Source organism: Ranitomeya variabilis, chromosome 3 (genome assembly GCF_051348905.1).
Source record: "Ranitomeya variabilis isolate aRanVar5 chromosome 3, aRanVar5.hap1, whole genome shotgun sequence".
Classification (NCBI taxonomy): domain Eukaryota; kingdom Metazoa; phylum Chordata; class Amphibia; order Anura; family Dendrobatidae; genus Ranitomeya; species Ranitomeya variabilis.
This window is the reverse complement of record NC_135234.1, coordinates 583975267-583999862: the sequence shown is the minus strand read 5'-3', so window position 1 is coordinate 583999862 and position 24596 is coordinate 583975267. Positions and strand designations below refer to the sequence as shown.

The window sequence follows — 24596 nt, the reverse complement described above, 5'->3', positions numbered from 1 at the left end:
CCATGGCCACTGCAGTCTCCAATTCTCCTCCAGCCGTAGTGGAACCTGCTCAGTGGAGACATCGGTCCCAGCGTCTGGCTCAAGCTGATACTGTGTGCTTGGTTACTGCTGCCTTTCCAGGCTTTGCCTTTGTAGCCAGCACTGATCAGCAGCGAGCAGGCCTTTAAGGGACTAAGTCCTGCTTTTCTCATACTGAGCATGCCCTCGGGATGACCTCCCTTTGGAGATCGGGGGTCACATGCTCTGGTCCTGTTGCAGCTCCTATTGGACCATCAGGAAGGTCCCGGAGCGCTACTACTATAAAAGGTTGGCATGGCCACTTTGCCATGCATTAGTGTAAACTTGCTAACGTGTGTGTGGATGTATGCCTGTCGATGGATGAAAGCTCTGAATCCTTCCCATCTCTAGAGTTTTTGACTGCTCACGAATGGTTGAAGCTACCCAGCACCTGACAGTGCTATCCCACACATCTAGCACACAGTACTGCGTCTGTTAGCAGTGACCGCCAGTGCAGTGCCTTCCGCTAATAGTGCGCTTTCCTGGCCCAAGTTTGGGTGGTTAGTGGGATCCACCAGAACGGCACTGCACGCACTCTTGTGCAGTAAATTCTTAATTCTGATTAATCTCTGACACCCCAGTAGCGGTGTTGAGCACAAGAGGTCTAGAGGAACTCTTTCCCTGAATCTTGGGACAGAGTTCTGTGACAATTTGCTTGCGCTCTTTGTGCGGTACCACGGCCCTGTGACACAACAGGGTTCGCTTCTTTCATACCAGGTGAAGCTAACCCATGTGTGTATTCACATTATACTGCCATATAGTCCGTCATCACCGAGCAGCAGGCGTCTTTTCTGCATGGTGGACCCTGGACTGCGAACGCACCTAATATCCTAATTATTATTTGGTGCATTCCGACAGTCCTAACACTAGCCACCATGGATGTAGAGTCTCTCTACTCCAACATTCCTCATGAGGATGGAATTGCAGCACGTAAATATTTCTTTCAAAAGAACAATCTAGCTACAGAACCAACACTGCAATTTATCAGGTTTGTGCTCCATCACAACTATTTTTCTTTTGGCAACAATGTATACCAACAGTGTATGGGCAGCGCCATGGGAAGCAAAATGTCCCCACAATATGCTAACTTTTTTATTGTGAAACTGGAGGAGGAGTTTTTGTCATCTTGCTCTGTTAAATCTCTTGCATACTTCCGCTACATTGATGATCTGCTAATAATCTGGACAGGCTCATAAGATGATCTACTCACCTTCCACAATAACTTCAACAAGTAACACCCAATTATCAAATTCACTCTCAAGTTTTCAAAGACCCAAATATATTTTCTGGACATGACCATATACATCAAGGACAACGCCATACAAACATCAATTTACCATAAGCCCACAGGACATTCGGCATATCTTAGATGGAGCAGCTTTCATCTAAGACACACAAAAAATCAATCATCTACAGTCAAGCTTTGAGGTATATTCAGATCTATTCAGACAGTAAAGACAGGAAGCTACAGCTGCTATCACTGAGGAATACATTCCTACAACAAGGATACCATCCACTGGTTATAGATGAACAGATCGACAGGGCTAAAAGGATCCCAAGAAACAGCCTCCTGGATTGCAAAGTGAGAGAGGATAACGACAGGGTGCCTCTTGTGGTCACATACAACCCCCATATGAGCATCCTAAGGAAAATTGGTGCTGATCTCCAACCCATATTCCTCAGAGACCACAAATTGAAAACATATTCCCAGAACTACCTCTTCTCTCCTATAAACAGCCCCCTAACCTAAGGAATCTCCTTTTCAGAAGTGTCCTCTCATCACCATCAGTGACTGGCGCATTCCGATGTAAAAATAAAAAAATGCAAAACTTGTTCTTACATATTACCAATAAATATAGTCCACGTACCAAACACAAATCAGGACTATAACGTCACGGGTTCCTTTTCATGTACATCTTCCAACATGTACATGATACAGTGTACGAGGTGCCCTTGAAGTATCTCTATTGGGGAAACCATGCAAAAACTACAAACTAAATCAGGAATGAAATTGATACACCTGTGGGAAAACATTTCTTTGGACCTTGACACAGTATGACAGATTTAAAAGTCTTAATACTAAAAGGTCATTTTAAGGATAGCAGAGAAAGAAAAATTTGGGAATTCAAACTAATGAAGATGTTCAATTCTTTGACACTAGGACTTAACTTAACACCTGGATTTATGACTCACTACATGAATACAATTCACACCTCCACCAGGCGGAGTCCAGGTAACTAAGAACATCACTCCCATTGCCTCTCCATTTGTAAAAAAATGCCTAATTTGCTTTCCTTGGCTTATCTTTAGGAGGCATCGGGATTTGGATGTTTTGTGCCCAGCAGTTCGCCTCCAGCAGTTCACCTCCAGCAGTTCGCCCCGGGTACATTTCGCCCTTGTACCCTGTTTCGCCAGTTTGTCCTTGTTGTTCATGAATTCCCATCTGTCACCAATCCACATGTCACAAAAGTACTGTACAGAGTGCTGCACTTTTGTGACATGTTAAATCAACTGTTTCCATCTGACGTCAAGGGGAACTGCACTCCTCCGTGACCCAAGGAGCTGCAGCTGCGACAGGTAAGTATCTTCCTGGGGGAAAAATGCTGGGGATGAAATGTGCGTGGGTGAAATGTACCCGGGGCGAACTGCTGGGGGTGAATGGCTGGGGGGCAAGCTGCTGGGGGCGAACTGCTGGGACAAAACATCCTATAACCATAAAAAATACAAGCTCTTCCCAACTAGCAAAACATTCATTAGGTTTAGCTGAAATCCTTGAAATCCTGTTGTGTTGACCAAGATCAGTAAAAGCACCAATCATGGTCATTTAGCAGCCAAGATGCTGCTGTTAACCACAACAGTGAAATCTATATCAACAGAGGGAGGAGGCTCCCCTTTATAACTTCATTGGCACCTTATGATCATAAATGCGTGGTTACAATATTTGTCATTGCAACTTGAGTCCAAGTAATGGCTATAAGGCCTATCAGATAGAATTGTTTGATAGGATGTTAGAAATATTTTAGTGGAAAAATATAATTTTTCATTTCATTCATTTCATTTTGATTTAATTCTTGTGAAGCACCCCTAAAGATTAGCAAACTTCCTGACAGCAGTTTTGAACACTTTGAAGGCTGTTTTTTAAAAAAATTGGGTCATTTTTTTAAATATAAACCAATGAAAGTCACTTCAAAACTGGCTAGGTCCCTTAAAACAGGTTTTTGCATATTTCCCTGAAAATATAAAAAATTACTGCTAAACCTTTAACCCTTCCAACATTCTAAATTTTTTTTAAAAAAGCTCTAAAAATGATGCTAATATAAAATTTACATATGGTGACAAATTTTTTCATAGCATGACTGTGACGACACATTTTTATCTTAATTATTCAGACGTCTGTTTTCAGTAAACCAGGAGGCACAGAGTGTTATCTTTAACTTTCCTTGTAGGTTGAATTGATAAATTGATGAATGGTTGTTATTCACCTCTTATATGAGCTACTACAGTTTATTGTACTGTTATCTTTGCAAAACAGGGATGCAGGATCACTGGACAATGATGTTTGCAAATATGTAGATTGCACATTGTACTAGGCCATGCAGTTTGTTGACTTGCAGAAATTGAAGGATAAACTATAAATAATCAAACAATGTTCTTTAATCTCCTCACCACTTCCCCCTTGTTTTGTGCTATCAAAAGGGGATATGCTTCTGTAACAGTTCATCAAGAGAACAAGAGACTCTTTACAAAAGTACAGCAAGGGACACTCTACAGGATAGCTGCCAGATCATGGAATCATCACAAGAGACACAGATTTGACATTCTACAGGATGCCAGCTTAGGGGACCACGGTCCCGGCTGAAAGAATAAAGATCTGCTCCATTGACCATCACTGAACACATGGATACATTTGGGGTAGTCCGGACTTGGACCCAGTGTTCATCTGAGCCCAATGGATGCATTTGGGAAAGCCAGGATTGGGACCCCCCACTCACCTGGCTCCATGGAGATGTTTGGAGAAGCCAGGTTGTGACTCTCAAGTCATGAGGATTTTTAACTCAATGGACAATCAATTTCATAAACTTGTGGTTACTCCCTCTCTGTGTATGCCACAGTTGGGGATAGTCGGTCCTGGAAGTTCTGAAGTCACTGTTGCTCTTATCCTGGAGAGTGGCCTGTAATTTTGCACCATGCTGGGTATTTTGCTGGGACTGTTCTATGTGTTATTTGCCTGTGTTGTGGTTCAATAAAGTATTGCCACACTGTTTTACCCTCACCCTGTGCTGTGCTGTGAGTAGTATTACGCCCACAATAAAAGAAGAGTGGGCATTCTGTGGGATGATCCCTGGTCCATGTGGTTTCAGCTAGCGGAGTAGGGCACCCACTGAACTCCTGTGTCTCCACAATGAGTATCTATTTGTAGCATGAGTATCTGCTCTAACGCTTTAAACATTCAAAATTTGAATATTGCAAATTTTTCGACATTTTCATCAAATTTCTGATATGCAAGACAGATCGACCTAAATTTACTCTTTACATAACAGTATCTTAATCACTGGGATATGTTAAAACATGTCATTTTCCAACAATGAGCTTTTGGTGAGTTTTGTAGCTGCAGAATCTCTGCACCATGTTTGCACCTAATATTTAAATTAGCTTACATGTGGTTTTTCAATAAATATTGAGTGCCTTTTTTAACATGCATTTTTATTGCATTTTGCCTCATTTTTGTGTATCATGCTTTAAATAAAGCTGAAATTATTTTTGTTACTTTTATGTGGTTGGCACTGACAAAACTTTACTGATATACTTAAGTGTGGATTACATGTGTTTTTAACGTGTTTCCGCAGCAGAAACACACTCAAAATGCATGTTCATTTTTTACCTTTGGATTTTCCACATTTACTGCAAGTCTATGAAGAACATCTGCACAGAAAAATCAGCAAGATAAATTGATATGCTATAGAGTTAAAACATGCACCAGAGGCCAGTTTACACTGAGTAAAAAAAAGTAGGCATAAAATTTCTATAAATCCCATCCACTTTGCTGGATTTTTCAAGAACTGTGTTTTTGAAACAGCAAAATTGCACAGCATCAAAAACACAACAAAAGCTCATCATGGAAATGAAGCCAAAGAGTGCTTTCACATTTAGTTTTGTGTCATCACCAGGAATAACCTTCTGAAATTCCTCACAAAACGGGGTCTGGACGCATGCGCCGATGGGGCCAATAGACTAATGTTGACGGCAGATTGAAAATGAGCTCTGCTTTGCACTTCTTTTGCATGTATGCCTACAAAAGGTGGGCACTCAAACATAGTAGACTGTTATGATCCTTAGTGGCTGAGAATCACAGAATGAACTAGCTAAGTTACTGAACATAGAACGAGCTCTAGGGAGGTGGTAACTGGACTGACCACAAAACCTGATCCTAACCAAACACACTGAAGGTAGCCGGTGAATGTGCCTAAATTCCTGGACGTCTCGACGCAGCCTGAGAAACTTGCTACCCCTATAGAGAAAGTAAGACCTCACTTGCCTCAGAGAAATGACCCCAAAGATATAGTAAGCCCCCAACAAATATTAACGGTGAGGTAAGGGGAAAATACAAAACGTAGAAATGAAAACAGATTCAGCAAATGAGGCCCACTAATACTAGATAGCAGAAGACAGACAGGGAACTGTGCGGTCAGTAAAAAACCCTATACAAAATATCCACGCTGAGAATACAAGAACCCCCACACCAACTAACGGTGTGAGGGGAGAAACTCAGCCCCCTAGAGCTACCAGCAAGCAAGGAAATCACATATTAGCAAGCTGGACAAGGACAAGTAAATAACCAAACAGAAAACTTAGCTTCTCTTGGAGAGACTGATAGCGAAGGAATTCAGGAGGATCAAGATAGCACTGAATACATTGACAGCAGGCAAACACTGAAAGTCCAGGTGAGCTAAATAGGAAACCAGCTAACAGATAACGAGACAGCTGATCCGCCTCAGACCTGCAGAAAGACACAAAGAGCCACCAGAGGGAGCCCAAAGACAGCACTCACACAGTACCACTTGTGACCACAAGAGGGAGCCCAAAAACAGAGTTCACAACAGTACCCCCCCTTGAGGAGGGGTCACCGAACCCTCATCAAAACCCCCAGGGCTTTCAGGATGAGCCACATGGAAGGCATGAACCAAATCGGCCGCATGAACATCAGAGGCGACAACCCAGGAATTATCCTCCTGACCATAGCCCTTCCACTTAACTGTTGTGAATTTACTTTTTGGCTCCCTCTAGTGGCTACTAGTGATTTGACTCTGGGTTTGTCAGTCATTCCTTTTATGCTCACCTGGGTCATTAGGTCAGGGGTGTTGCTATATAAGCTCCCTGGACCTTCAGTTCAATGCCTGGCAACGTTGATATCAGAGCTAATCTGTAGTGCTCTTGTCTACTGATCCTGGTTCCTGCTTGATTAAGCTAAGTCTGCTTTTTTGCTTTTTGCAATTTGTTATTGTTTGCATTTTTTGTCCAGCTTGTATATTATCTGTATCCTGACCTTGCTGGAAGCTCTAGGGCGGCTGGTGTTCTCCCCCCGGGCCGTTAGACGGTTCGGGGGTTCTTGAATCTCCAGCGTGGATTTTTGATAGGGTTTTTGTTGACCATATAAGTTATCTTACTATATTCTGCTATTAGTAAGTGGGCCTCTCTGTGCTGAACCTAGTTCATCTCTGTGTTTGTCATTTCCTCTTACCTCACCGTTATTATTTGTGGGGGGCTTGTATCCTACTTTTGGGGTCCTTTCTCTGGAGGCAAGAGAGGTCTTTGTTTTCCTCTTCTAGGGGTAGTTAGCTCTCCGGCTGGCGCGAGACATCTAGCGACCAACGTAGGCATGTTCCCCGGCTACTTCTAGGGTTGGCGTTAGGAGTAGATATATGGTCAACCCAGTTACCACTGCCCTATGAGCTGGATTTTTGTACTTTGCAGACTTGCTGATATCTCTGAGACCCTCGCCATTGGGGTCATAACACTTAACCAAATACTGAAGCCTCCGTCTAGAAATACGAGAATCCAAGATCTTCTCCATCACGTACTCCAATTCGCCCTCAACCAGCACCGGGGCAGGGGGCTCAACAGAAGGAACCACAGGCACCACATACCTCCGCAACAAAGACCTATGGAACACGTTATGAATGGCAAACGACGCTGGGAGGTCCAAACGAAATGACACCGGGTTAAGGATTTCCAAAATCTTATAAGGACCGATGAAGCGAGGCTTGAACTTAGGAGAGGAGACCTTCATAGGAACATACCGAGAAGACAGCTATACCAAATCCCCAACACGAAGTCGGGGACCCACACCGCGACGGCGGTTGGCAAAGCGCTGAGCCTTCTCCTGTGACAACTTCAAATTGTCCACCACATGGTTCCAAATCTGCTGCAACCTATCCACCACAGAATCCACCCCAGGACAGTCAGAAGGCTCAACCTGACCCGAGGAAAAACGAGGATGGAAACCAGAATTGCAGAAAAAAGGTGAAACCAAAGTAGCAGAACTAGCCCGATTATTAAGGGCAAACTCGGCCAATGGCAAAAAGTCACCCATTCATCCTGATCAGCAGAAACAAAACATCTTAAATAAGTTTCCAAGGTCTGATTAGTTTGCTCGGTTTGGCCATTCGTCTGAGGATGGAAGGCCGACGAAAAAGACAAATCAATGCCCATCTTAGCACAAAAGATCCGCCAAAATCTGGACACAAACTGGGATCCTCTGTCAGACACAATATTTTCAGGGATGCCGTGCAAGCGAACCACATTCTGAAAAAATAGAGGAACCAAATCGGAGGAGGAAGGCAACTTAGGCAAGGGCACCAAATGGACCATTTTGGAAAAACGATCACACACCACCCAGATGACAGACATTCTCTGAGAGACTGGAAGATCTGAATTAAAATCCATGGAAATGTGCGTCCAAGGCCTCTTCGGGACAGGCAAAGGCAAAAGCAAACCGCTGGCACGAGAACAGCAAGGCTTAGCCCGAGCACAAATCCCACAGGACTGCACAAAGGAACGCACATCCCGCGACAAGGAAGGCCACCAGAAGGACCTAGCCACCAAATCTCTGGTACCAAAAATCCCAGGATGGCCTGCCAACACCGAAGAATGAACCTCAGAAATAACTCTGCTGGTCCATCTATCTGGGACAAACAGTCTCTCTGGTGGGCAACGGTCAGGTCTATCCGCCTGAAATTTCTGCAGCACTCGTCGCAAATCTGGGGAAATGGCAGACAAAATCACTCCCTCTCTGAGGATACCAGCCGGCTCTGAAACTCCCGGAGAGTCAGGCACAAAACTCCTAGAAAGAGCATCAGCCTTCACGTTCTTCGAACCAGGCAGGTACGAGACCACAAAATCGAAACGGGAGAAAAACAACGACCAACGAGCCTGTCTAGGATTCAGTCGCTTGGCAGACTCGAGATAAATCAGATTTTTGTGATCAGTCAAGACCACCACACGATGCTTAGCTCCCTCGAGCCAATGTCGCCACTCCTCAAATGCCCACTTCATAGCCAACAACTCCCGACTACCAACATCATAATTCCACTCGCCAGGCGAAAACTTTCTTGAAAAGAAAGCACAAGGTTTCATCACAGAGCAATCAGAGCTTCTCTGCGACAAAACAGCCCCTGCTCCAATCTCAGAAGCATCAACCTCGACCTGAAAAGGAAGAGAGACATCAGGCTGACACAAAACTGGAGCCGAAGAAAACCGGCGCTTCAGCTCCCGAAAGGCTTCCACGGCCGCAGGAGACCAATTAGTCACATCAGAACCCTTCTTGGTCAAATCCACGCCAGAAAAATTAGCAATGAAGCGACGGTAAAAATTAGCAAAACCCAAGAACTTCTGAAGACTCTTAACAGATGTAGGCTGAGTCCAGTCATGAATAGCCTGGACCTTGACTGGGTCCATCTCAATAGTAGAAGGAGAAAAAATAAAACCCAAAAAGGAAGCCTTCTGTACTCCGAAGAGACATTTTGAGCCTTTCACAAAAAAGGCATTAGCACGCAGGACCTGAAATACCATCCTGACCTGCTTCACATGGGACTCCCAGTCCTCAGAAAAGACCAAAATGTCATCCAGATACACAATCATAAATTTTTCCAGATATTCTCGGAAGATGTCATGCATGAAGGACTGGAACACAGAAGGAGCATTAGAGAGTCCAAAAGGCATTACCAAGTACTCAAAATGGCCTTCGGGTGTATTAAATGCTGTTTTCCATTCATCCCCCTGCTTAATACGCACAAGGTTATACGCACCACAAAGATCTATCTTGGTGAACCAACTGGACCCCTTAATCAGAGCAAACAGATCAGATAATAATGGCAAGAGATACTGAAATTTGACCGTGATTTTATTTAGAAGACGATAATCTATACAAGGTCTCAGAGACCATCCTTTTTGGCCACAAAAAAGAATCCTGCACCAAGAGGGGAGGAGGATGGGCGAATATGTCCCTTCTCTAAAGACTCCTTTATATAACTCCGCATCGCGGCATGTTCTGGTACAGACAAATTAAAAAGTCGTCCCTTAGGGAACTTACTACCAGGAATCAAATTTATAGCACAATCACAATCCCTGTGAGGAGGCAGGGCACCGGATCTGGGCTCATCAAATACATCCTGGTAGTCCGACAAAAACTCAGGAACCTCAGAAGGAGTGGAAGAAGCAATTGACAACAAAGGAGCATCGCCATGAATCCCCTGGCAACCCCAACTTGAAACAGACATAGCTTTCCAATCCAGAACTGGATTATGGACCTGCAGCCATGGTAGACCCAAAACGACAACATCATGCAAATTATGCAGCACAAGAAAGCGAATCACCTCCTGATGTACAGGAGTCATGCACATGGTCACTTGAGTCCAATACTGAGGCTTATTCTCAGCCAATGGTGTAGCATCAATTCCCCTCAGTGGAATAGGGAATTCTAAAGGCTCCAGAACAAAACCACAGCGCCTGGCAAAGGACAAATCCATCAGGTTCAGGGCGGCACCTGAATCCACAAAAGCCATAACCGAGTAGGATGACAAAGAACAAATTAAAGTAACAGACAAAATGAATTTAGGCTGTATAGCACCAACAGTGACAGATTTAGCAATTTTTTTTACGCGCTTAGAGCATGCTGAGATAACATGAGTTGAATCACCACAGTAAAAGCATAACCCATTTTGACGTCTATGATTTTGCCGCTCAATTCTGGTCAGAATTCGGTCACATTGCATAGACTCAGGTCTCTGTTCAGAAAACACCGCCAGATGGTGCGCAGATTTGCGCTCCCGCAAACGCCGATCAATCTGAATGGCCAAAGCCATTGAGTCATTCAGACTTGCAGGCGTGGGGAACCCCACCATAACATTCTTAATGGCTTCAGAAAGACATTCTCTGAAATTTGCAGCCAGGGCACACTCATTCCATTGAGTAAGCACCGACCATTTCCGAAATTTTTGACAATACACCTCAGCTTCATCCTGGCCCTGAGAGAGAGCCAGCAAGGCCTTTTCTGCCTGGTTCTCAAGATTAGGTTCCTCATAAAGCAAACCAAGTGCCAGAAAAAACGCATCCACGTTCAGCAATGCAGGATCTCCTGGCGCCAGGGAGAAAGCCCAATCTTGAGGGTCGCCACGTAACAGGGAGATAACAATTCTAACTTGCTGAGCGGAATCACCAGAGGAATGAGGTCTCAAAGAAAGAAATAATTTACAATTATTCTTAAAATTCAGAAACCTAGATCTATCTCCAGAAAACAACTCAGGAATAGGTACTTTTGGCTCAGACATAGGACTGTGAACAACAAAATCCTGAATGCTTTGCACCCTTGCAGCAAGATGATCCACACTAGAAGTCAGACTCTGAATATCCATGTCTGCAGCTGAACTCAAAGCCACCCAGAGATTAAGGGGATGAGAGAAGCTGGACAGACTGCAGCAAAGGGAGAGAAAAAAAAAATTGTACTCAGGGCTTCTCTTATCCCACTTCTGCGATGCATTAAACACTTTATGGCCTGCTGTACTGTTATGATCCTTAGTGGCTGAGGATCACAGAATGAACTAGCTAAGTTACTGAACATAGAACGAGCTCTAGGGAGGTGGTAACTGGACTGACCGCAAAACATGATCCTAACCAAACACACTGAAGGTAGCCGGTGAACGTGCCTAAATTCCTGGACATCTCGACGCAGCCTGAGAAACTTGCTACCCCTGTAGAGAAAGTAAGACCTCACTTGCCTCAGAGAAATGACCCCAAAGATATAGTAAGCCCCCAACAAATATTAACGGTGAGGTAAGGGGAAAATACAAAACGTAGAAATGAAAACAGATTCAGCAAATGAGGCCCACTAATACTAGATAGCAGAAGACAGGCAGGGAACTGTGCGGTCAGTAAAAAACCCTATACAAAATATCCACGCTGAGAATACAAGAACCCCCACACCAACTAACGGTGTGAGGGGAGAAACTCAGCCCCCTAGAGCTACCAGTAAGGAAATCACATATTAGCAAGCTGGACAAGGACAAGTAAATAACCAAACAGAAAACTTAGCTTCTCTTGGAGAGACTGATAGCGAAGGAATTCAGGAGGATCAAGATAGCACTGAATACATTGACAGCAGGCAAACACTGAAAGTCCAGGTGAGCTAAAAGGGAAACCAGCTAACAGATAACGAGACAGCTGATCCGCCTCAGACGTGCAGAAAGACACAAAGAGCCACCAGAGGGAGCCCAAAGACAGCACTCACACAGTACCACTTGTGACCACAAGAGGGAGCCCAAAAACAGAGTTCACAACAGTAGACTCTGTCTGAGTATCTGCCTCCTGTAGGCATACACTTCCTAAAAAAGTGCACTGCAGAACTCACGTTCGCTCTACTGTCACCATTACAGTGTATTGGCCCCTGTGGGTGCATGAATTCGGCCCCTGTTTTTGGATGTATGCCTCGACGGAGACACAGAACGCAATGTGAAAACACCTTTAAAGTTATTACCACATAAAGTGACATACATCAGATTTGAAAAATTACACTTGGTCACTAAGGGTTGAAATAAATATAGTGGATGCCTCCAGTACATGCCATCAGAAATTGCGGCACTGCAATTAATGAAATCCGCTGCATAAATTGACATGGAATTTTATATCAGCAGTGCTAAATAATTTACAATACAAAGATTCTCTGCAGCATGTGGAGGCCATTTTATCTCATTCACAATGCTTCTACTGTAATACACAGTGGATTTGTCAAAAACAAATCTGCCGTAGAAAGCCAGTTGTTGATTAACAAAGTATTAATTCTGAAAGAACTTTTATGGTTTTGATTTTAGTAGCAAATCAGAATTCACCATTTCAGATTAAACTCCATGCAATACTCTATAATTTTTTCCTTATTTCAACTACTGTTTTTATCAGGAAATTTTGCTTTTATAGAAACCAAGAATCTTAAAATATCTTCAATAGATATTTCAAACCTAGCCATCATGGTTCGTCCTCTGCACTTCTCTGCAGGTGTTTATTAACATCAAGCGATTCCTCTTTGACTACCATAACTTTTGTCTTTAATGTTACAAACTACAGTTCTTTGTACTTTTATGTCTTACAGAAATCCATTTTTCACTAAACTACTATAGTTGACCATTTCCTCCTAATACATATTAAAGGTCTCCACAGTTCTTGTAATATGTAGAGGGGTTAAGGCAGTGTCGCTCTACTAAGTAATTTGTATAATACTTTGACATATTTAAGTTCTCTGAGTCTATCCAAAAAATTAATCTCAAGATGCTCTTTTCAGCTGCATCCACATTTTACTAAGTACATAGATAGGTTGAAATGATGTCTCACTGCTTAACTAGTTCAAGACCAGTTAATTTTCTACCAATCCTAACTAGAGGTGAGCCAACCTTTTGGCGTTCAATTCAGTTCGGCAAACATTTCAATGTTCACTGACTTGTTCGCCGACTTGTTTGACAACTGTAATTGAACATCCAAAGCCATGCCTCCCCTCCTGCACCTTTTCAGGCCCAAGACTGATAATCTGATCAGCAGTCATGTGCCCCTAACAGCCGCTGTGGAATCGTGATCCACCCGCGGCTGATAACATGTTAAATGCCACTGTTGAGTTTACCATGCACACCACGGAAGAATGTCACAAACCAATCAGCTCCCTTTTCACATGACTGCGGGGTTTACCTCCAGTCATAGGCATTGATGGATGGGACTACTTCTCTCATCAGCGTACTGTACGTATGCCTGCTGCCTCTGATAACAGAAAGGACAGGCGCCACTGATGCGAGTATTCATTAACTGAAGCCTGTGCTATAAATAAATGAAAAAATGACATGAGTTTCCTTTTATTTTTGATAACCAGCCAAAACTGGCAGATGCGGGCTGCAACTCTCATCTGTCACATTTAACAAGGCTGGTTATCAAGAATAGAGGGCTCCCACCATCATTTTTTTAATTATTTGAATAATTAATTAAAAAAATTATGTGGGCATCCCCTATTTTTGACAAACATCCAAACTTTAGAAGACAGCTAGGGCTGGTATTTTCAGGCAGGGAAATAGCCATGGAAATTGACCCCCACTATTAGGGTTGGCGGATTGCACTAAATAAAATATAAAATATAGTGCAATCACAACCCGGGGTCCACCGTGCAGAGAAGAACCCTGCTGCTAGTGTGATTAATGACAGAACATGTTACCTTAAACACACTGTGTTAACGCCACACAGTGTGATTGGAACACAAAGTACCAAGGTCAGTTACTTCACCGAGAGGTACTGCACTTAGTATACTAAGTTCTAAACTCTGTTCACTTCACAGGGATGTCAGCACAAGGATTAGGCTTGCTCTGCAACTAGGCTGTGCTAACCGCACACATGAATTAAGCAGATGCTGAGCCAATAGAAAGAACTCTGATGACGCTAGGTACAATACCCTGTCGACTTCACTGAGAGGAAGCATAAGGGTTGAGCTTTTTCTGTAACTGAACTGTGCTAACCGCATACAAGAATGAAACAGATGCTAAACCAAGTGGATAGTTACCTCAGTCCTGACACTACTGTACCCATGTGTCACAGGAATACAAGGAGGGCAAGAGCTAATAACCCGGGCGCCTGCAATTTCTGTCAGACTAGGGAAACCCTGTCTGACCCTCTACCTGAAGTTTACACTGAAGGTGTGCATGTTCAGGCCTCCACCCTCACCCTGACTCCTGATTCAGCCCTAGACTGAACACCACCGCCCACCACCCTGTGAATGCAATAGATCAATACCCACAATTATAACAAACAAGGATAAAGGAAAATATACACCACACCACAGTCAATCAGGAATACACTATCAAGGTGCAGGGCAAAATAAATATAAATATAGGATGGAGTAAATAAGACAAAGGAAAATACACCACCAGCAACGATTCTCCAACAACCAGCTCTCCACTCCGGACCGAGATAACTATGGATAATACAGAAGCTATAATCGGCGACGCCCAAAGATCAGGAGAACCATTTAAAGGAAATGGGCATGGCCCAGCTTCCAATCCGAGGATCAGATAAATTAACCCCGGAGCAGCCAGACGAAAACTAGCCGACGCCAATGAGCAAACAGTGGTGAAACGCGGAATTACCGCTGTCTGTCAGACGACCTGTTCTGGACAGTGTCTGACATGACAGTACCCCACCTTCTACGAGGGACCCCATGACCCTCATGGCTTAAAGGACCCAGCTTGTCCGGATGGCGATGATGAAAACACCTGACCAGCCTATCCGCATGAATGTCCGAGGCTGGTACCCAGGACCTCTCCTCAGGCCCATAACTACGCCAGTGTACCAAATATTGTAAAGTGCGGCGCACCACACGAGAGTCAACTACCCTGGAGACTTCAAATTCTAGGTTACCATCCACCAAGACTGGAGGTGGCATAGGCGCCGCATCCACAGAACCCACCACCTTCTTAAGAAGAGACCTGTGGAACACGTTGTGTATTTTATACAAAGTAGGGAGCTCCAGTCGGTACGCTACTGGGTTAATGACGGCGGTGACCCTAAATGGACCAATAAACCGTGGACCCAATTTAAGGGATGGTATCTTGAGTCTTATGTTTTTTGTGGATAACCACACCCAGTCATCCACACTCAGGTCCGGACCTGGCACATGCCTACTGTCAGCCACACGTTGGTACCTAGCACCCACACTCAACAGGTGCTGTTTCACTCTCCTCCAGACTGAGGACAATTGTGTTCCTAACTGGTCTTCCTCTGGAACGCCGGAAGAGCCTCTCTGACTCAACGTACAAAACTGAGGATGTAGCCCGTAAACACAAAAAAACGGAGACTCCCCAGACGACTCCTGGCGGTGATTATTGATGGCAAACTCAGCCAAAGGAAGAAAGGTAGACCACTCCTCCTGATTATCGGAGACAAAGCCACGCAAGTACTGCTCCAAATTTTGGTTCATAAGCTCGGTCTGACCATTTGACTGGGGATAAAACGCAGACGAATGAGACAACTTGATCCCCAGCCGTGAGCAAAATGCTTTCCAAAATTTTGCTACAAACTGAGTACCCCTATCTGACATGATGTCAGATGGAACTCCATGAAGCCTGACCACCCGTGTGTACTTTGGTGTAATACCACCATAGAATGCCGCCATTACTCAGCAACAGGTATCATCCCTGCATGGTGGACCGGGGGCTGCGAATGCACCTTATTTCCATACTTATATTTATTTGGTGCATTCCACCAGTCCTAACAACATCCCATTAGAGTACTTCTATGCTGCAAGTGTTTGTGCACATGTGCTGTTAGCTCTGCCACCTGTTACATAGTTACATAGTTACATAGTTATATGACAAGAGAAAATGGAGCAAAACAGTCCCAAGCAACATAGTAATAAAAGGCAAAATTTTTATTTAAACAATAACCATAAAATCATACAAACATATGTAAGTACATGTATGTCTGCTGTATGCAGCATACATTTAAACAGGAATGTGCAAAATGAAGGACATAGCAGTACAACAGGTGAAACGATATGGCAGGGAAAACATCCCTATAGTGTGCATTATAGTAAATGGCTGATTGCCGGGTTTAAAGGGGCAGCAATTAGTAGCTACAAGAGCATTAACCCGATATATCAAGCTGTTCCCCCATCAGTAACCCTACAGCAATATTTAAGCCAGAATAAGTGCACACTTACCCATGTAAAAGGGGTACCCCGCCGCACGCCACCTGGAGACCCTGGACGCGCGTTTCGCGTTGAGCTTTTTCAACAGGGAACGTTATATTGTCCATTTTTGGTGTTTATATGTGGGTGATACCGGAAATGGGGTCGGGGGAAATCGCGCATGCGCAGTCGCGACCCGCACATGAGACTCCTCCCCCCATACGGCCGTCAAAGACGATGCGCCCATAGAGGCGGAATACCGCCTGATGACGTCACAATAATATGGGCGCACCGCTCCCGATGATAGCCGCTAGAGGGATAAAAGTGCCAAGTGCAAACAACCGCGCATGCGCACCTCCGGCCACCATTTTCCGCGCGTCCAGGGTCTCCAGGTGGCGTGCGGCGGGGTACCCCTTTTACATGGGTAAGTGTGCACTTATTCTGGCTTAAATATTGCTGTAGGGTTACTGATGGGGGAACAGCTTGATATATCGGGTTAATGCTCTTGTAGCTACTAATTGCTGCCCCTTTAAACCCGGCAATCAGCCATTTACTATAATGCACACTATAGGGATGTTTTCCCTGCCATATCGTTTCACCTGTTGTACTGCTATGTCCTTCATTTTGCACATTCCTGTTTAAATGTATGCTGCATACAGCAGACATACATGTACTTACATATGTTTGTATGATTTTATGGTTATTGTTTAAATAAAAATTTTGCCTTTTATTACTATGTTGCTTGGGACTGTTTTGCTCCATTTTCTCTTGTCATACTACTTTGGGAGTTGTCCTGGTGAGTGGATGCCCTTGAGGCATCTAGGGAGGGATTTTTTCTCTCCATCTTACCGTATAAGGGTGTTATTGGATTATGTTTATATAATTGATTTTCCTGTGTTTTTCACAGCATCTAATCCAAGACCCATGGATTTTCGTACACGGGATCAAACATGGTTATCCCGTATTCAGGAGGTGTTTAAGGAGGACATTGCTGGTACTAGTACTTTGAGTGGAGGGGACTACAGAGAGAGGATCACCAGGCTCAGGACATTGCTGCACAGGCGGACGAAACTTTGGTGGAATAAGGCGACCCTGGGACAATATTTGATCCACAATTTGATCCCTAGGGGATTAAGGGTTCAAATCTTCCCATCATTCCCAGTTGAGGACGAGAGGTTCAAGGGAGAATGGGAGGAAGTTGCCATCAAATGTTCCAGAGGCTTCATTGAACTATTAATCAAATTGGATGAGTCCAAATTGATAGATCTGGAGAAAGAAATTGATGACCTCCAGACAGGGATTAAGAATGAATTGACATCAGAAGCCCTGGACAAATTAAATGGGGACTTAGAAAGAGATTTTGTAAAGTGGGAACAAGAAATTAGTACCACCAAAACAAAAAAACTGCAGAGGGATAATCTGGACTATCGTGAGAACAGGGTATTTAGATGGAGGTCTTTCAGGGCTAAGAATCGCCCGCCGTCACAGTCTAGATCTGGATCTATCTCGTCCATAAATTCCATGGATGGATCTAGTGTGATTTCTGAACAATCTATACTAACCAGTGGTGAAATAACAAGAAAGGTTCAACCAGGAAGATCTGTGAAGGGAAAATATGGGGTGAATAAGAGGAAGGGAACCTCTCCATCAAGCTATGAACGCAAAGCTAAAACCACCAATTTAGAGGTGATTAACCTTTCCTCTTACTCACTCTCTAAAACTCAGAATGAGGTTTTAAAATTAGGACTTAATTTTGTACCGACTAACCGGTTTGATTTTTTCACAGCCCTGAAAGACACCCAACTCTTCTGCCGTAAGTTGCTGTTGAAAAAACTACATGGCCAGAGAGATTTTAAAGGTGATCAACCCAGCGATGTAGAGGCTGTGGCCTTATCTGCTCTGGAGGATTTACTCAAAGAACAACAACCTGATTATATAGGTAATTTTCCATCCTCGGTTGTGCCGAGATCTACCACTTTCCCCCCCCCTGTCTCTATGTCCACAGATTGAGATCTTCTGTAGACTGGTAACGGAGGATCTTATAAGAATACCAGGGAAAATTTATAATGATAATCTTACCAGTGAACAAAGAAAAGCCCTGAGGGAATTACAATCCTTAGATGATGTGGTCATTAAGCCTGCAGACAAGGGGGGGAATGTGGTGATCTGGCCAACCGAGAAATATGAAAAAGAGGCACTTCGGCAGTTGAGGAACAGAGACACATATCAGGTCTTGTCAGAAAATCCCACTCAGACGTTCCAGAATGATCTGGAGCGGCTGATAGAGGCAGCTTATGAGTCAGGCCTCATCCCTAAGAAGATTAGAAATGGCCTTCTTCCCAATTCTCCCAGGGTCGCCACATTTTATGTCCTGCCCAAGGTACACAAAGATGCTGTGAACCCACCAGGTCGGCCTATTGTCTCTGGCATAGGGGGGCTCTGTGAAAATGTATGCAAATTTATTGATTTTCACCTCAAAACTCTGGTGGAGACGTTGCCCTCCTATGTCAGAGACACAACCGACGTCTTGAGGAGGGTGGATGGGCTGTCTCTTGAGGCGGGTATGCTTCTGGTAACCATTGATATTGAATCATTATATACATCAATAAGACACACTGATGGATTGAGGGCGACCCGCTTCTTCCTCGACTGTACCAACTGGGATGGCCATTTTTCTGAGTTTATTTTGGAGTTATTAGAGTTTATTTTGACGCACAATTATTTTGTGTTTAAAGATAGATTTTATTTACAGTTGCAGGGTACTGCAATGGGTGCGGCATGTGCTCCGTCGTATGCAAATTTATTTTTAGGTTTTTGGGAGAGACACATTTTCCAGGGGGACGGGGCACATGCCGCAGACCAGGTGGTGGGCTGGTTTCGCTACATCGATGATGTACTCATGATCTGGAATGGTAGCGAGACCAGCCTAACCAATTTCATGCAGGAACTCAACATTAATGACTTTAATTTAAAATTTACTTACGTATGGCACAAGAGTCAAATTGATTTTTTGGATATTACACTATATGTTGGTAGGGATGGGTTTATTGAAACTGATTTATTTAGAAAAGAAACATCAGTTAATTCATTTCTGCACGCATCATCGGCACATAATTATTCAGTTATTAAGGCCATCCCGGTTGGACAATCTTTGAGGAACAGGCGGGTCTGCTCCACGGAGGCCCGCTTTGAGAGACAGTCGGCCATCCTCACAGGGCGATTTGAAGATCGTGGGTACAGCCGTCGTTGTATCAGGGCAGGATATAAACGGGCTAAAACAACACGTAGGGAGGATTTACTTTCTTGTTCCAAGAAGATGGAGGCATCCAATTAGTCTGGGGTTAGATTCATCTCTACATCCAATTGTCACTGGGGTCGGATCCGTGAGAGTCTTAACAAACATTGGCCTGTGCTGCTGACCGATAAAATTTTGGCAGCACAACTTCCTAGATCCCCCCTGATGACACAGCGGAGAGGTAGAAACCTCAAAGATGATTTAGTGAGGAGCCACTATGTGGCTAAAAATAAAAGTTTCCTTGGCGGCAGCAAACCACGACAGGGGTGTTTCCCCTGTGGTGACTGTGTCGCGTGTCCTAACATCTTGAGATGTGGGACCTTTAGAACATCGGATGGGAGCAGGGAGTTTAAGATCCGCGAATATATCTCGTGTAGTTCCACATTTGTGGTATATTATGCCACATGCCCCTGCTCCCTAATATACGTTGGTCTCACGTCAAGAGAGCTTAAAGTTAGGACGCGCGAACATGTACGTGATATTGCTGCCGCCAAGGGGGCCACAGATCTGTCTAGTTTAAAGACTCTGCCGAGACATTTTCGGATGCACCATGGCTCTGACCCCAGTGGCCTGAGGGTAAGGGGTATAGATAGAATCCATGGGGGTGTCAGGGGTGGCAATCTGACTAAGATCTTGGCACAGCGTGAGTGCAGATGGATTGTCATCCTTGACACCTTAACCCCAAAAGGACTGAATGAACAACTAAGTTTCAGTCCGTTTTTATAATTGAATTCGTCGTAAAATATGGTGTTTATTCTATACTTTTCCGCCTTGTTCGTCCCTCTGTGCGGCATTTGATATTAAGCAAAGATGCTTTAGAATGATGGTCCTCTCTCTGTTATTTCGTCTCCTGATTTCCACTCAATTTTTAACTTGTTTTTTGTATTTATGTTGTCTTTTTTGTGTTTTTTAGTATTTTTCTTCTCTTCACAAAGTTATGGTGTCCAGAGGCTGCGGGCTGCATGCAGAGTCTTTTTATTCGTTTTGTTGCTCACTTCACATTTGAAGATGGTTTTTTCATCATGAACAATCGAGATATTTTATTCAACTGTTTTCACATATTATATCATTGGCATATTTTAGACTCCATTTGGAGTAGTGCCTATATTTTTATATGTTCTAACTATTTTTATAATATTGCACTGATTTTGCACCGATGTGCACTTTACTTAATATTTGAATCATTATATATGATGGCACAGTGTGTTTGTTGTCATTTATATTTATTAGTAACCATATTGTACCTGTATTGCAGTTTTTTCAATCTCAATTGCGCCCCTGGTCTCCGGGAAAATGGTGGCCGGAGGTGCGCATGCGCGGTTGTTTGCACTTGGCACTTTTATCCCTCTAGCGGCTATCATCGGGAGCGGTGCGCCCATATTATTGTGACGTCATCAGGCGGTATTCCGCCTCTATGGGCGCATCGTCTTTGACGGCCGTATGGGGGGAGGAGTCTCATGTGCGGGTCGCGACTGCGCATGCGCGATTTCCCCCGACCCCATTTCCGGTATCACCCACATATAAACACCAAAAATGGACAATATAACGTTCCCTGTTGAAAAAGCTCAACGCGAAACGCGCGTCCAGGGTCTCCAGGTGGCGTGCGGCGGGGTACCCCTTTTACATGGGTAAGTGTGCACTTATTCTGGCTTAAATATTGCTGTAGGGTTACTGATGGGGGAACAGCTTGATATATCGGGTTAATGCTCTTGTAGCTACTAATTGCTGCCCCTTTAAACCCGGCAATCAGCCATTTACTATAATGCACACTATAGGGATGTTTTCCCTGCAATATCGTTTCACCTGTTGTACTGCTATGTCCTTCATTTTGCACATTCCTGTTTAAATGTATGCTGCATACAGCAGACATACATGTACTTACATATGTTTGTATGATTTTATGGTTATTGTTTAAATAAAAATTTTGCCTTTTATTACTATGTTGCTTGGGACTGTTTTGCTCCATTTTCTCTTGTCATACTACTTTGGGAGTTGTCCTGGTGAGTGGATGCCCTTGAGGCATCTAGGGAGGGATTTTTTCTCTCCATCTTACCGTATAAGGGTGTTATTGGATTATGTTTATATAATAGTTACATAGTTAGTAAGGCCGAAAAAAGACATTTGTCCATCCAGTTCAGCCTATATTCCATCATAATAAATCCCCAGATCTACGTCCTTCTACAGAACCTAATAATTGTATGATACAATATTGTTCTGCTCCAGGAAGACATACAGGCCTCTCTTGAACCCCTCAACTGAGTTCGCCATCACCACCTCCTCAGGCAAGCAATTCCAGATTCTCACTGCCCTAACAGAACATGTTGTGAATTCTGCTTTTGGCTTCCCTCCGGTGGTGGTAGATGGTAATGCAGTTGTCCCTGAGTTGCAGTCCTGGTCAGGTGTTTCTGCTGATTGCAGTTCTGACTGGGGTATTTAGGTGTGCAGGATCCATTAGTCCTTGCCAGTTGTCAATTGTTGTTGGGAAGTGTTGGACCTCTGCCTGGTTCCTCCTGCCTTTCTGCCAAATCAGCAAAGATAAGTGTCTGTTTTTTTTTCTGTGGCACACATGCTGTGTGCTTCATGATTCAGTGCTATTCTTTTGTGTTTTCTTGTCCAGCTTAGATTGTGTCAGTATTTTCTCAGTCTTGTTGGATTCTCTGGAGTGGCAGATATACATTCCATGTCTTTAGCTAGATTGTGGAACTTTTTGTATTATCTGCTGTGGATATTTTTGGAAGGGTTTTAATACTGACCGCTTAGTGTTCTGTCCTATCCTTTCCTATTTAGCTAGAGTGGCCTCTTTTGCTAAATCTTGTTTTCTGCCTGCGTGTGTCTTTTCTTCTCCTACTCACAGTCAATATTCGTGGGGGCTGCCTATCCTTTGGGGTTCTGCTCTGAGGCAAGGTAGTATTCCTATTTCCATCTATAGGGGTATTTAGTCCTCCGGCTGTGTCGAGGTGTCTAGGGTTTGGTAGGCACACCCCACGGCTACTTCTAGTTGCGGTGTTAGTTCAGGATCTGCGGACAGTATAGTTTCCACCTACTCCAGAGAAAGTTTCATGCGGCTTCAAGGTCACCGGATCATAACAGCCACCTGGTCGGCCTCCTGTATCTTTACACAGTGTTTAAAGGGACTCTGTCACCTGAATTTGGAGGGAACAATTTTCAGTCATATGAGCGGGGTTTTCAGGTGTTTGATTCACCCTTTCCTTACCCGCTGGCTGCATGCTGGCTGCAATATTGGATTGAAGTTAATTCTCTGTCCTCCGTAGTACATGCCTGCACAAGGCAATCTTGCCTTATGCAGGCGTGTACTATGGAGGACAGAGAATGAACTTCAATCCAATATTGCAGCCAGCATGCAGCCAGCGGGTAAGGAAAGGGTGAATCAAACTCCCGAAAACCCCGCCCATATGACTGAAAATTGTTCCCTCCAAATTCAGGTGACAGAGTCCCTTTAACACCATTATGACTTTACAATTTTTCTTTTTTTTTATTTTGCTGTCACCATAGCCATATCAGGACTTTTTTTCTGCTGGAAGAATTGTACTTTTGAATGACACTTTTAATTCTACCACATAATGCACTGCTAAAGAAGAAAAAATTCCAAGTATATTGAAAGTGCAAAAAAAGTTACATTTCACAATAGTTTTTGTGGTATTTTATTTACCGTGTTCATTATATGACATAACTGACCTGGCAATTTGATTCTCCAGGTCAATACAAATATGCAGATACCAAACATGCACATTTTTTAAATATATATTTAAAGGGATTGACTGGTCTAAAATGAAAAGACTGCAGTGACAGATTTTGACTGCAGTCTTATGAATTCCCCTAACAAATGCACTAGACAGGCCAGAACCTCACTCAATACAAGTGACATTTGTGACATTATCATTATGTTACCTGCTTTTAAATGTCTGAATCATATTATTGTAGCTTTTGATACATGCACAGACAATTTAGTTTTCACTTCTTTTTGTGACTGGTTCCGTGTTTTCTATCTGCAGTACAATAATGTACCCACTATAACTATTTCTATTGGTAATATTGTGAATTGACAGTTTTGTCTTTGTGTGACATCATTTTATTGTACTCTTCCCTCTGACCGATGTTGCCATTTTTAATCTGGATTCAGTTTTATTAATAAAGTTATTTCTTTCTCTGATGAGGTATCAAAAAATGCTGCCAGATTCCCTTTAAACAATTGGAAATTATTTTAATCTAACTTTTATTTTAACAAGAAAATCATAATTTTTGAGTACAACCTTTCTTGGTTGTATCAATGGATGAATTTTTTAAATTTTTAAATATATACATTAACTTGATAATGTCTTATGCAGCATTATTTTCTTATAGTACTTATCCATATATGTATCCAATGGTGTCAAGTAGAGATGAGCTGTTCAAGCAATATTTGAGTTTGCCTGTTTGAGAATTTGTTTGCTAACAAATTTAATTCACAGTCCCTTATTATGATCTAGGGTCACTCCAGACCCAAGAGCATAATAAACATATTATGTAAAAAAATGTTATTTTCAACCTTTTTTTTGCCTCTCCATCCTCTTAGCTCCATATCCGATTCTTGCCAAATTCTAAATTCACAAAAGAATAATTCCATAAAGTTTTCAGTCCTTCTGCGTTGTGCTGCACTTTTGGCTATTATGGCTCCTGGAAAGGTTCTGCGCAGGCTCACAGGATGTCATGACAAATTTGGGGTCAATACCAAATACCTGCTGTCCATGGAGTGGACCCAAAACATGTTACTGTTTTCTGGGTTTGGCACCCTGAACATCGGCTGTTTCCCAAACACCGGAGGCTCTGATAGGCTTAAAGTTGTTGAAATTTCACTGAATCCATTCTTTCCTCTACCTGTTAAATGTTCCTTGTGCCGTTGGCTACAACAAGACCCTAAAGCATGTTTGATCCACCTTAATGTTTAGTGGTTGTCTATATATTCTTTTCATGAAATTCTGTGTCCTTTTTTCGCCACACATACGTTTGGTCATTGTGGCCAAGTAGTTTTATGTTAACCTCATT

General features: G+C 43.3%; 1 protein-coding gene across 1 annotated transcript in view; it reads right to left on the bottom strand.

Annotated features, from left to right (window-relative positions):
• The window catches only part of LOC143818411 (protocadherin-9-like), a 1862556-nt gene that overhangs the window by 157178 nt on the left and 1680782 nt on the right, over positions 1 to 24596 (bottom strand). The gene's annotated exons all lie outside the window — the stretch shown is intronic.